Raw genomic sequence first — 15,081 nt, forward strand, 5'->3', positions numbered from 1 at the left:
TACACACACAGTCGATATGTGTTTAGTGATGAATTGCTGCCGACAACCAGTAGATCCCCATAAAGCGGATGGAGCAAGGTGGCAGAGTAAGCCCATACTGTCATACTAATAAAAATAAAAGAATTACATGTGATTTTGCCATAATTAACAGTAGCGCACGCAGGGGGGGTTTCTGAGTACCCAGAAACCCCCCCTGACAGACCAAATAGTTTTTTTCAGAGACGGAGACAGCCTTGTCTCCATCTCTGCACCAGCCGCAGGCTACCCACCATGATTGGAGCTGTCTGGGGACTGCATACAGTCCTCCCAGAGAGAACGTCGGAGAAGGAGGATCACCCAGCAGCCCGTCGCCTAGATGGAGGTGTGCAGCAGAGCAGAGGTGGATAGCCTGATTGGGAACTGTGCCACTATGGATGCAGTGGACTCGGAGTAGCCTTCATGAGGTGCACTTCATGTTATAGGCGCTGTTTAATGATTGCCTGCGCCAGAGCATCATCAAGGGGCTGCTCTAAAATGGCACCATGGCAGAGTGACAGGCAGCGTGTATATGGTCGGAAAGGACTGGTGTGATAGCAGCTAAGTACCAACAGAAAGTTACTGGGGCTTGAGGGGGCACACTGGCAGATTAAAAACCCCGCTGCCAGAGAATTTACAGCTGGGGCAGCTAAACGCGGCAACTTCAAAAGTGCAGTACTGTGTGTGTTCCTGTGACTGACTCAGTAACACACGCATCCTGTATTCCTCACCCCTACACTGCTCAGTGCTCCAGGGTCCCGGTCAGCCGACAAGCTGACTCCTGATTATTAACCCCTTGGATGCATGAAGTAAGTCACTTGTACAGAGCGGTGTGTGTGCTTCTGTGTGTATGGCTGTGTGTGACAGGGAGTGTGTGTGGCTGTGTGTGACAGGGTGTGTGTGCTTCTGTGTGTGTGGCTGTGTGTGACAGGGAGTGTGTGCTTCTGTGTGTGTGGCTGTGTGTGACAGGGTGTGTGTGCTTCTGTGTGTGTGGCTGTGCGTGACAGGGAGTGTGTGCTTCTGTGTGTGTGGCTGTGCGTGACAGGGTGTGTGTGCTTCTGTGTGTGTGGCTGTGTGTGACAGGGAGTGTGTGCTTCTGTGTGTGTGGCTGTGTGTGACAGGGTGTGTGTGCTTCTGTGTGTGTGGCTGTGTGTGACAGGGAGTGTGTGCTTCTGTGTGTGTGGCTGTGTGTGACAGGGAGTGTGTGTTGCTGCTATGTGTGACAGGGTGTGTGTGCCGCTGCTGTGTGTGACAGGGTGTGTGCTGCTGCCGTGCGTGACACAGTGTGTGTGCTGCTGCTGTGTGTGACACAGTGTGTGACAGGGTGTGTGTGCTGCTGCTGTATGTGACAGAGGAAAGAATTAATGGGTTTTCGTTCAGTATGTGGCCCTCACACAACAATCATGTTAAATACTGATATTCACAATGTTACTCAGCACACAAAAAATCAGAGTGGATACTATATAGAACAGAGAGTACCCCCAAAGACTATCATAAAATACAGACAGCATCCCAGTGACCACCATATCGAACAGACAGCATTCCATTGACCTCCATACAGTACAGACAGCATCCCAGTGACCACCACCACCATACAGTACCAACAGCATCCCAGTGATCACAATATAATACACACAGCCTCCTAAAATCTGCAATACAGTTCACACAGCATCCCAATGACCATCATATCACGTAGGCAGCATACTGCCATACGGTACACAGCATCTCAGTGACTGTCATACAATACAGACAGAATGCCAAAGCAACCATACAGAACACACAGCATCCAAGCAACCCTCCATACAGTTCACACAGCATCCCAGTGACCATCATATTACGCTAGCATAATCTGAATTACCATTATACCAGAGAGACCGCATTCTAGTGAAATTCATACAGTACAGACAGCATCCCAGTGACCAATAAACAGTGCACACAGCATCCCAGTCATACAGTACAGACAGCATGCTAATGACAACCATACAGTAAGCACAGAATCCAAGTGACCTCCATATAGTTCACACAGCATCCTAGTGGCCATCATATTATGCAGGCAGCATCCCAGTGACCATCATATCACACAGGCAGCTTCCCAATAAACTCCAGACAGTACAGCATCAGAGTGACCGCCATACAGTACAGACAGCATCCCAGTGTCCTCAACACAGTTGGCACCATATTGCATAGGCAGTAGCTGAGTGAAAACAATACAATAAAGACAGCATCCCACTGACCACTATATACAGTGAGCCCGGAAAGTATTCACAGAGCTTCACTTTTTCCACATTTTGTTATGATACAGCCTTATTCCAAAATGGAATAAATTCATTTTTTTCCTAATAATTCTACACACAATACCCCATAATGACAACTTGTAAAAAGATTTTTTGAGATTTTTGCAAATTTAATTATAAAAAAAACCCTAAGAAATCACATGTACATAAGTATTTACAGCCTTTACCATGAAGCTCAAAATTGAGCTCAGGTGCATCCTGTTTCCACTGATCATCCTTGAGATCTTCCTACAGCTTAATTGGAGTCTACCTGTGGTAAATTCAGTTGTTCGGACATGATTTTAAAAGGCATACACCTGTCTATATAAGGTCCCACACTTGACAGTGCATGTCAGAGCAAAAACCAAGCATGAAGTCCATGGAATTGTCTGTAGACCTCAGAGACATGAGTGTCTCAAGGGACAAATCTGGGGAAGGGTACAGAAAAATATCTGCTGCTTTGAAGGTCCCAATGAGACTGGTTCCAGAAGTTCGGATCCACCAGGACTCTTCCTAGAGTTGGCCGGCCGTCTAAACTGTGCGATCGTGGGTGAAGGGCCCTAGTCAGGGAGGTGACCAAGAACCCGATGGTCACTCTGTCAAAACTACAGCATTCCTCTGTGGAGAGAGGAGAACCTTCCAGAAAACAACCATCTCTGCAGCAATCCACCAATCAGGCCTGTATGGTAGAGTGGCTAGACAGAAGCCACTCCTTAGTAAAAAAAACACATGGCAGCCTGCCTGGTGTTTGCCAAAATGCACCTGAAGGACTCTCAGACCATGAGAAACAAAATTCTCTGGTCTGATGAGACAAAGATTGAACTCTTTGGCGTGAATGCCAGGCGTTCTGTTTGGAGGAAACCAGGCACCGCTCATCACCAGGCCAATACTATCCCTACAGTGAAGCATGTTGTGGCAGCATCATGTGGTGGAGATGTTTTTCAGTGGCAGGAACTGGGAGACTAGTCAGGATAGAGGGAAAGATGAATGCAGCAATGTCATCCTGGATGAACACCTGCTCTAGAGCTTTCTTGACCTCAGACTAGGGCGATGGTTCATCTTTTAGCAGGACAACGACCCTAAGCACACAGCCAAGATATCAAAGGAGTGGCTTCAGGACAACTCTGTGAATGTCCTTGAGTGGCCCAGCCAGAGCCAAGACTTGAATCCGATTGAACATCTCTGAAGAGATATGATAATGGCTGTGCACCGACGCTTCCCATCCAACCTGATGGAGCTTGAGAGGTGCTGCAAAGAGGAATGGGCGAAACTGCCTGAAAGATAGGTGTGCCAAGCTTGTGGCATCATATTCAAAAAGACTTGAGACTGTAACTGCTGCCAAAGGTGCATCACCAAATAATTGAGCAAATGCTGTGAATACTTATGTACATGTGATTTCTTATGGTGCATACACACGGTCAGATTTGTTGTCAGATATGAACGAAAATTATTTAAAAAATTGTTCATATCTGAAAGAACATCTGACATGTGGGCCTGCAATGATGAGCGTTCCCACATGTCAGATAACGATATCTAACATTATCTGTGTCTGCAGTCAGATTTTGACGATTTCATTCATTTTAACACTGTCTGAAATAGTTGAATCATTGGTAAAATCGTTCATCTAACAGATCTGACTGTGTGTATGCACCATTAGTTGATTTTTTTTTATTCAATTTGCAAAAATCTAAAAAAAATGTTTTTACATGTTGTCATTATGGGGTATAGGGCCTAATTCAGACCCACTCGCGAGCGCTGAGCGCTCGCAAGCAGGTCGATGTTGCCCAAGTGCGCGTGCGCACGATGGAGGCGGCTCCGTCGTGCGCATGCGCGAGACCCTAATAACAACGGCCGAGCTGTCATTATGGGTCTCGCACCAAAGGGGGCGTGCTGTCAATGGTGATTGACAGCACGCCCCCTTTGGTGGGCGTGCCGGGGGCGTGGCTGCCCAGACGGAGGCGTTTCCATGGGAACGCCTACCGTCTGGGGCCGGCCCCACTGACATCACTAGTGATGTCAGTGGGAGTGCTTTTGGCTCTGATAGAGCCAAAAGCACTCCAGGGCTTGCGACAGCGAGACCCTCCCGCAAGGGTCTCGCTGCAAGCCCGATGGTCGCGATGGTCTTGACCATCGCTACCATCATTTTGGCCGCTCACTATAGCTGTGGGTGGTCACCCACAGCTATGCGAGCGGCCAGAAGGCCGCTCCAAACAGTAAGAGGGACGGCCCTGATTCAGAGCGAGCGCTCTGTCAGAGCGTCCGGCTCTAAATCAGGGCCATTGTGTGTAGAATTTTGAGGACAAAAATTAATTAATTCCATTTTGAAATAAGGCTGTAACAACAAAATGTAGAAAAAGTGAAGCACTGTGAATACTTTCCAGATGCACTGTAGTTCTAGTAACATCCCAGAAACCACAATACAACACAAAAAGCATCCCAGAAACTGCCATACAGTGCAGACAGCCTCCACTGACCTCCATAAAGTACACACTGCATCCAGTTTCCTCCATACAGTACACACAGCATCTCTGTGACCACAATGCAGTACAGACAGCACTGCAGTGACCACCATAAACTATATACAGAATCCCATTGACCTCCATACAGTGCATACAGCATCCTAAAAACACCCATACAGTAAGACAGCATCCCAGCAACAACCATATCACATAGACAGTATCCAAATGACCACCATACAGAACACACAACATCCCAGTGACTGCTAAGCAATACAGACAGCCTCCAAGCAACCACAATACAATACAGAAAGCATCACACTGATCACAATACAGTAAAGACAGCACACAGTGACCACCATATTACACAGACAGCATCTCAATGACAACTATACAGTACAGACAGCATCCCAACAACCACTATAACACAAACCTGGCATCCTGGTGGCCTCCATACAGTACAGACAGTATCCCAGTGACCACCATATAGTACAGACTGCATCCCAGTGACCACCATATTACACAGACAGCATACCAACTACTGCCATACAGTACAGACAGCATCCTAATGACCGCCATATTGTACATATAGAACCCTGGAGGGCATGCCTAAGGCTGAAGTGGTAAAACTGAGTCTTATGGTACTTTTTCCTTAACCTTCTTAGCAACTTTACAGTATACAGCCATACACACCAATAACAAATGTGTGCAGCAACCATTCACCCCTTCAGCTTGCCTACCATGCTCTTCTGACAGTCTGTCAGACTCACTTACACTGACTTCATTGATACTCTCTGTTTTTCCTATTCTGGAGGATATGCTCCTCTTAGTCCAGTCTACCTTGCTGCTGATCATCAGGATAAGCAGCCACTGGGTTCTAGTTGATGCACTGTTATGTGCCTGGAAGAACATTGAATGCTTCAGTACAAGATGTAAATATTCAAGGGCTGGCATCTATGCTCCTGACTCTACCAAAAACAGTGTCAGGTACCCCTGTGCCTCCTCCTGAATCTGCCACTGCCTCTGTGTTTGTGATGGGTTGGGAGTGTGGTTCTTTGCTATCATGTCACAACTGACACACTCAAACTTTGAAGAGCAGAGGATGGCACACACAAATTCCACCTACCTGGGCAGTAGTGAGGGCAGTGTCACCCATGATGCTCTTGAGACAGCCTTCAATGAAGTGTTGGGTGGCCGCCATAATGTATAGTATGCAAGCAACATGACCGTCTGTTCTCAACCCCTTACTACTGTGGCGCAGATGTGACCCTTGAAGGTCAGTGACTGGAGGGCTTGATGCAGTTTCACAAAGAGGATGCAGCAATCTTGAAGGTGGAACAGCACTTGATGGGCCTACACAATAAAGGGCATCTTTAAAATACAATGGAAGCATGAATCATGTGGCCAATATGGAATGGGTATGAAGTCCCGGTGGCTGAATAGCCACCGGTTCATATCCCGATGCCAGCAGCCCGAAGGGAGAAGATGCCAACAGGGCAGGTAAGTACCCTATCCCTACCCCTCTCCCCCCCTCTAAACCTAACCCTCCCGGGGGTTCCTAACCCTAACCTCCACCCTAGTGCCTAACCCTAACCTGCCCCCTAGTGCCTAACCCTAACCTCCCCCCTAGTGCCTAACCCTAACCTCCCCCTGGGGTGCCTAACCCTAACCCCCCTTACCACACCCTAAACCTAACCCTCCCGGGGGGTGCCTAACCCTAACCTCTGCCCAGGGGTGCCTAACCCTAACCCTCCCACCTAGGGGTGCCTAACCCTAACCCCTAGTGGTGCCAAACCCTAACCTCCATCCCCAAAACCTTACCCTAACCCCGTTTCGCTCCCAAAAAATAATGGGGAGCGACAAGAAAGTGCAGCCAAATCAGAGACTCTGCGAGCAGAAGAGATAGTGAGAAGAAAAGTGTCTTTGCTGTCAACCACTTCAAATCTACAGAGTCTAGAGGTTCAAATGGTGGAGCTTGTAGCCCCTTACGAACCAAAGACAAATCCCATGGTGCTACCGGTGGAACAAAAGGAGGCTGAACTTGCAGAACTCCTTGGAATAAAATTCTAACATCTGTTAATGACGTAATCTTCCTCTGGAACCAGACTGACCATGCAGAAACCTGCACTCTTAAAGAGGCCAGGCGGAGGCCACTGTCTAACCCCACCTGAAGAAAAGCCAGTACCCTGGAAATCCTGAACACCTTAGGATCATACTTCCTATGGGAACACCATTGACCAAAAGAATGCCAAACTCTGTAATAGATGCGGGCAGAGCATCGTCTGATTTACAGAACTGGAAAAACATTTTGCACTTAAGATGGAAGATTCAAGAGCCACGCCATCAAAGCCAGACTAGGTAAGTCCGGATGCCGACAGGGACTCTGCATTAGCAGATCCTGCCATTGAGGAAGAGGATACGGACTGTCTATTGACAGATTCTGTATGTCGGTGAACCAATGACGTCTGGGTCAACCCGGAGCCACCAGTTCTGCCTTCCTGCTTGAATTCCCTGAGAACTCTCGGGAGGAGAGAAACCGGCGGAAAGAGATATGCCAGCTTGAAGTCCCATCTTACTGCCAGTGCATCCACGAAGGCTGCTGATGGGTCTCTGGACCTGGACCCGTACCCAGGGACCTTGTGGCTGTGACGTGACACCATGAGATTTATCTTTGGTAGACCCCATTTGTTTACCAGGAACTGAAACACTCCCGGATGGAGAGACCACTCTCTGGCATGTATGTCCTGGCGACTTAGGAAGTCTGCTTCCCAATAGAGTACTCCCATTATGAATATTGCCAAGATGGCCGGAAAATTACATTCTTCCTAAATCAGAACCTTTGTCACATGGCTGCGTAACTTCTCGTGCATCCCTGATGATTGAGGTAGGCCACTGTAGTTGCATTGTCGGACTGAATCTGGACCGGCCTGCCCTGGAGCAGGTCCTGTGCCATGATAAGTGCCTTGTACACTGCTCGCAGTTCCAGAATGTTTATAGGCAGATGACTGAAAGGGGTGATGACCTGTCACTGCCCTCCATCCACAACGACTGGCATTTGTGGTGAGCAGCACCCAATTTGGAATCCAGAAAGGGCGCCCTTTGTTCAGATGATCCTTTCTCAGCCACCATAGGAGAGAGTGACGAGCCTCTGGAGTAAGAATGATCTTCTGAGACCTTATTAGATGATACTGGACCTGATTCAGAGCCGGACGCTCTGACCAGAGCGCTCGCTCTGAATCAGGGCCGTCCTATTTAAATTTGGAGCAGCTTTTTGGACCCACAGCTTATGCGAGCGTCCATGATGATGGTCGCGATGGTCAAGACCACCGCGACCATTGGGCTTGCGACAAGACCCTGCGGTAGGGTCTCGCTGCCGCAAGCCCTGGAGTGATTTTGGCTCTATCAGAGCCAAAATCACTCCCACTGACATCACTAATGATGTCACTGGGGCCGGCCCCAGATGGTAGGCGTTCCCATGAGAACGCCTCCGTCTGGCAGCCACGCCCACCAAAGGGGTCGTGCTGTCAATCACCATCGACAGCACGCCCCCTTTGGTGTGAGACCCGGAGCGACAGCTTGGCTGTCGCTATCCGGGTCTCGCGCATGTGCACAACGGAGCTCCCTCCGTCATGCGCATGCGCATTTGGGTACCATCCCACTTGGGTACCCACTCCACTTGGAGAGAATAAACTTTTGCAGAGGCCTGGAATGGAACTGAGCATACTCCACCATGCTGAAGGTGAATACCATTGATCCCAGGACCTACATTGCTAACAGAATGGATACCCTTCACTTGCGTAGCAGCTTGCATATTCACAATAGCAGGGCCACAATCTTGTTCTCTGTCAGAAACACCATTTGTGCCCAAGAATCCAGCAACACTCCCAGATGTACCATCTGCTGTGTTGGAGAAAGTGATGATTTCTTCCAATTAATTATCCAGCCGTGCTTTTGTAGGCAGGCTATGGTCAGTTGACGATGGCTTTGTAAAACAACTGGAGTCTGTTCCAATGTCAGAAGGTCATTCAGATATGGCAGAATTCTGACTCTCTGACACCTGAGATAAGCCGTCATGCCTACCATTATTTTGGTAAATACCCAGGGAGCCATAGATAGGCCAAAGGGTAGAGCATGAAATTGGTAATGTTGCTGAAGGACAGCAAACCATAAAAATTGTTGGTGGGATGGTATAATAGGAACAGGTAGATATGCATCCTGAATATCCAGGGAAACCATTTAATCCCCTGGCTCCATTGCCAAAATAATTGACTGGAGAGTTTCCATATGAAACTTGGGTACAGGGGTAAACCTGTTGAGGATTTTTAGATTTAGTATAGGGCGATAGGCCTCATTCTGTTTCTGAACCAGAAATAACAACCCCTTCCCTGTTGCGACACAGGAACCAGGACTATTACTCCTGCCTGCAGTAGGGAGTGAATGGCTTCCTGAAAGGCCAAGGCCTTGACTGCATCTGATGGAGTATCTCTGCAAAAAAACTTCTGGGGAGGATGCCTCCTGAAAGTGAGGGCATACACCTAAGAGACCACTTCTCGGACCCAGGCATCTGTTGTTGTTTGATGCCAATAATCCGCAAACTGAAGAAGTCAGCCTGCCACCCTGGGATCCCCAGGAGGAAGCCCGCCCCGTCAGGCCGAGGGTTTGTCATCCAGTTTAGAAGCTGGACATTTTACCAGGCCAGACCTCTTAGTTTGTCGCCTTGTTGTCTTGCAAAAACTAGTCGGCCTAGAGGAAGACTGTTCCCTTGCTCGTCCTTGAGGATGGAAGGACCGAAAAGAAACCTGCCTAAACTTTATAATCGCCATAGATGGAAGACCTGCTGATTTTGAAGCTGCCAGAGTAGCTATTATTTTATGAAACTCTGCTCCAAAAAGTACCTTTCCATAGAAAGGTAAGACTTCCAGCACCCTCTTTGATCCGGTCAGCCTTCCAGGATCTTAACCAAAGGGCAGTGCATGCCACTATTGAAGCTGCTGATGCTTTAGAAGCTAAAATTCCAGTATCTACTGCAGCTCCTCCCAGATAGGAAGCAGCTTCCCGTATGTGGGAGATATACATCATCTGTTCTCTGGTAGCATCTGGTAGAGAATCTTCCAATGCCCCCATCTGGTCTTCAACAGATTTGGCTACCCAGGCTCCAGCCATAGCTGGATGAGTAACAGCTCCAGGTGATGAAAATATTGCCTTAAGACTTGCTCAATTTTTCTATATGTGGAATTCTTCAGAGAAGATGCTGACGAAATAGGCAATGTAGCATTTTTGATTAAGTGCGTTACATGAGAAGCCACAGTAGGAGGTATCTCCCATTTAGTACATAAAGAAGCTGGGAAAGGATACAATGATGTTATTCTTTTATTCACATAAAATCGTTTATCTGTGTTACCCCATGCCTCATCCATAAGCTCAGTGAGCTGTTCAGATACAGGAAACTCCATTTTGGCTACCTTTCCGGTGGTGATTAAACATTGGATCCTTCTTACTATGAGCTAGTTCATCATCCTGAATATCTAAGACTGATTTAACTGCCATCACCAAAGGAGGAACATCCACTGTGGACGGATGGTCCTCCTCCCCCGAGCTACTGTAGACCCTGGACTGGAATCATGCGCATCATCAGATTCCTCTGATGATGCGTCTGAATCCATATTTTGAGCAGACTGATAAAAAGCTAACTTGCGCTTAGGCACCTTAGTAACTACCAGTCTGCTTTCAACATTAGATGGAGCCATGCTCTGACTAGAATGGCCATAAACATCCTTCCAGGAAGGATGCATAGGAGATGCAAACATAGCATGCTGTGGACACCCCCTCCAAGGAGGCATTGTGGGAGCGGCCATGCGATCCACAAACTGCTTCATTACCTGGGACGAAGAGGATACCCAAGATGGCTCTTGGCCAGAGACAGGTAAAGTGGACTGGTGAGGTGGCTCTTTATAATAGACAACACACAAACCATCCTTTACGTCCTGAGAGGACACATAAGCCATACATGATTTACATGAAACTAGCACGGTGGCTCACTCTCCTGTTTCCCTTTATCTTTGGACATGTTTAATAAAGGTAATAAAATGCAATGCTATGTGACAGCCTTCTCAAAATCTTAAATGAATGCGAAGTACTCAAGGTAAAACCTCCACCCCAAAAGGACGGAGAGAGAAAAAAATAGTGATAGTTATAATTGATCAATAAGACAGTGTCAATAGTGGCTAGCAAACAGTCACATACAATGCATACATAATATGGACTCTAAATAAACTACACAAACACCAGGAATGGTAGGCTATAGAGCCCTATATACCTTAACCATGGGAGAGGTATACAAGGAGACTAACCCAAAACCCTCCTGAGACCAACAGCTACAGCAGCGCACTGATAGTGGACCATGAGCATCTCATATACACGTGGAAGGTAGGCGGAGCAACCTAGATGCGTGAAACCCTACGTAGGGACTGCATCTGGGTCAGGGGAGGAGCAGTTAGGGGAGCGCCTACCTCCCCCATGCTGCATCAACCAGCCAGGTACGCTGGCCTCGTGACAGCAGAAGTGTCTGCTGCCGATCCCTGGCATCAGACGATAAGGCCCCAGCGGTCTAGTGAGGACGCGGACAATCCGAGCCCTGACTGCAGCGACTTCTAGTGCATCTCTGACACCAGAAGCAAGGATTCCCCGTAAGCGAGGCACCGTCTTACCTGACATCTCCGTGCATTTGGTTGCAGTTGGGGTCACAGCATTGCTGTTAGCAAGCTCAGCCGCGACCCGCCGAAATCACCAGCCCAATTCAGATGCTTAGTGCTGCCAACCCAAAAACATAGAAATAAAATAAAAGCTTAGGACTGCCTGAGCAGCCCCCTGTTAGACAGGTGCGTCTTGATCCTGTCGCACCAAACAAACAACTGAAGGCCTATGGTTAGAGGCAGGGTATATATGGAGTAGGACCTGAGGCATCTTGGGAGCTGAAGCTTTAACTGTTTGGTGCCTGGATCTCTCCAACCATAATATCCCCATGGTATCCCTGTGGATTATTATTATCATCATTTATATGGCGCCACAAGGGTTCCGCAGCACCTCACAAAGTACATTAACAAATTAGTAAACTCATAAAACAGCGACTTACAGTACAAGACAATACAGAATAAGAACATGGTTTATAAACATTGCTGCAGCGATCATAACACTCAAAAAAGCAGCAGGGCGTCAGCTACCAAGTGTTAAGTGCCCTTGTGGAGAGTTTTGAGTAGATGATCATATGAGTGAGGGAAGGAAAAGCACATAAGGGAAGAGGGCCCTACTCGTGAGAGCTTACATTGTATAGGGGGGGGGGAGACAGACAGGGGTGACACAGATAGGGTAGACAGTGAGGAAGAAGCATGTAAGCAGCAGGTTAGGATGAGAGCTGGAAGGATTTGAAGTAGTGAGCCTTGAGAACCCGTTTGAAGATTTGTAGAGCAGTGGAGAGTCTGATAATGAGAAGGAGAGAGCTCCTGAGGTAGGGAGCAGCACAGGTGAGATCATGGAGGCAGGAGTGGAAGGAAGTGATCAATAGGCAAGAGAGGTGGGATGCATTTGTAGGAAAGGGAGGGAGATTAGTGCGATGTAGATGAAGGTGTGGTGAAGTGAGAGGGAGAGGAGGGTGGGTGCTCAGATTAGTGGTTGGGTAGTAGGACCATTGTGGGGGAGAAAAGAATGAGAGAGGAGTAACGGGGGAGAAGAGAAGGAGGGAAACTGAGGGGAGGCATTCAGACAGAGGAGGGGAGAAAAGTGGAGGAGACCAGGGGGGAAGGATAGAGGTGGGAACAGGGGGCAGAATAAAGGATTAGGTAGGCACTGAGTAAAGTGAGAATTTGAAGAAAACATGGTCACGGTGTGGATGAGGTAAGAATAGTATATGTGTGAGAACGACAGTGTTGAAGGTTATTCAAAAATGCTGGTGAAAGAACACTGTTGGTGAATGCGTATGCTTGATGAACAAAGTATAGTTTTTTTTTAGTTGTTTGTTTGTTTTATTGTGGGGAATATATGTGAATTTAAAGTGTTTTGAAAATGAGTAATTAAAAAAAAGTTCAAAGTTGTGAGGCTAGGCAAAAGCAATGGTACTGTAAATCAAACCGTATATGCAAGGTTTAGAGGTTACTTTGCATTGGTACGAATAAGAATTTAGTTTTTTGTGAAAAAAGAGGCAGCACAAATAGTAGCAAGTGAGATAATGTCTTTGCTATGATCAAACAAGGAGTTCAGTGTTGCATGTCCTGGTTATGCAGGCAGCAGGTGTTTGTTGTGAATAGGTAGTGAACTCACACTTGATGCTCCATAGGTGTCCATATGCAGTATTGATGGCAGTTTAGTTGTGTTTGATTAAATATTCTCCTTCTGTTATCCTTTAGTTTAACACCGCTCTAATGCTGAAATTTTCCCTAAAATCTATCTTGCACTTGTGATTCTGCACTTAGGAGTCTGCTAACTCCAGCCAAGGCTAACCAGCCTAGTGAATGATATTTAAGTACAGATGTAGCCAAGTGTGCATCCTAATTAATGACAAACCCCCCCCCCCCCCACTAGCTAGCCAATACAGACCCAGCAATAAAATGGCTTAAACAAACATTTAGCACATACCAAACATTTAGAACTTAAGATCAATCATGCCTACACACAATCTAAAGACTGGAGATAGTACTTATGGCAATTTATTTATTTATTATTTATTAACAGTTTCTTATATAGTGCAGCATATTCAGTTGCGCTTTACAATTGTAAACATTAATAGAACAAAACTGGGTAATAACAGACAGATATATAGGTAGGAAGGCCCTGCTCGCAAGCTTACAATCTATAGATTATATACAATAAAATATTATAAGACTGCAGCAGACCTTGAGATAATAATTGCTGATTACCTAAATATATAATTCAAATAAAGAAGCACATCAGGAGTAATGCTCTGCAGCAGACTTTGAGATAATAATTGCTGATTACCTGTTGGAGACAAAGATAGGAGGGTTCAATTCAATCAATATCAGCTGAGGATATAACCAGTAACGCCGGTGTAACGCTGAAATTTTCCCTAAAATCTATTTTGCACTTGTGATTCTGCACTTAGGAGTCTGCTATAACTCCAGCCAAGGCTAACCAGCCTAGTGAATGATGGACCCTATGGACCCTGAAGAAGAAAACATCTCTACTGTGCTCTCATGCTCTCTCAGATAGAAGGGAATTTATCTTTACAAAGAGTTGAAACAGGTGAAATCATAAAAACGCATATATTTGTTTTTCATTTTTAATAATTTGTGGAAAGAATTTTGAATATTTTACATGGTACTTAATACTACTGTGGTTAATTGCGAAAAAAAAATCTACTTCCTATATCAAATAAAAAATTGCAGCAATAAAATAAAAAAAAATGTGTTGGGGCATGAATACACAAAGCAGTGTACTAAAGTACAGTAGTGTTTCACAGGTGTGGTATAAGAGATAGACAGTAATTAGGTGGACACCAGATGTTAGACAGACAATAGATCGACAGGGACAAAAGACCGACACACTAAAGGTCGACATGTGAGAAGGTCAACAGGTACAGATGGTTGACAGGGTCAAATGGATGACACAAAAATGGTTGACACATGATTTTTGTTTTGTAGCCCTAATCTTCACCCTTTCCCTCCCTCCTGGTGCCTAACCCTAACCGTCGGGGTAAGTCTCTGACCCTAGCCGTCCCTTCTAGTGCCAAACCCGAACGGAAAAAAATAAAATAAAAAATCATGTGTCGACCAATTCGACCCTGTCGACCATTTGTACGACCTTCTCACATGTCGACATTTAGTGACCTTTTGGCCTGTCAATCTATTGACTGTCTAACATCTGGTGTCTATCTAATTAATGTCTATCTACAGTCCGGAACCCGTGTTTCACAGCGTGGGCTTCCCCTTGTGGACAGTTTTGGTAGTTTGTGCTTTTTTCTGCATTCTTGTAAATTAAACTGCAAACTGTCCACTAGCTGTATAACGCAGTGCTGTATAAGGGTGCCCCAATGCAAATTGAAGGTGCTAAAACAAAAAGCACATAAAAAGTGTATAGTTTGAAGAGGAAAACACCAAGCGGCAAACAAATAATGCACCAAGAATATTAGTTTGCAGCATTAAGGACAGACTGTACCTATGACTCAGACTTATGTGACTAAAAAGAGGTCTGATTGTTTATAAGTGAATTTCTAAATGATTTCCTTCACGCAGTAGGAAAAAATAAATGGAGGCTGGAGCTACCTAAGTAGTGTTTCATATATATGCTTTCCATAATATAGGTGGGCATGCAAATCTGGAGCTTGAGGC

The 15,081-nt window shown here is 46.3% G+C and overlaps 1 protein-coding gene across 1 annotated transcript in view; it reads left to right on the forward strand.

Moving 5' to 3' along the window:
* PRR7 (proline rich 7, synaptic) overlaps positions 1-13,943 on the forward strand; it is a 114,937-nt gene extending 100,994 nt beyond the window's left edge. Inside the window, exon 4 of the transcript XR_015876515.1 lies at positions 13,857-13,943. The gene's annotated coding sequence lies outside the window, so the exon portion shown is untranslated. The remainder of the gene's footprint in view (positions 1-13,856) is intronic.
* The last annotated feature ends 1,138 nt before the right edge of the window (positions 13,944-15,081 follow it).

Source organism: Taudactylus pleione, unplaced genomic scaffold (assembly GCF_031769625.1).
Source record: "Taudactylus pleione unplaced genomic scaffold, aTauple2 ptg001990l, whole genome shotgun sequence".
NCBI classification, from domain to species: Eukaryota; Metazoa; Chordata; class Amphibia; order Anura; family Myobatrachidae; genus Taudactylus; species Taudactylus pleione.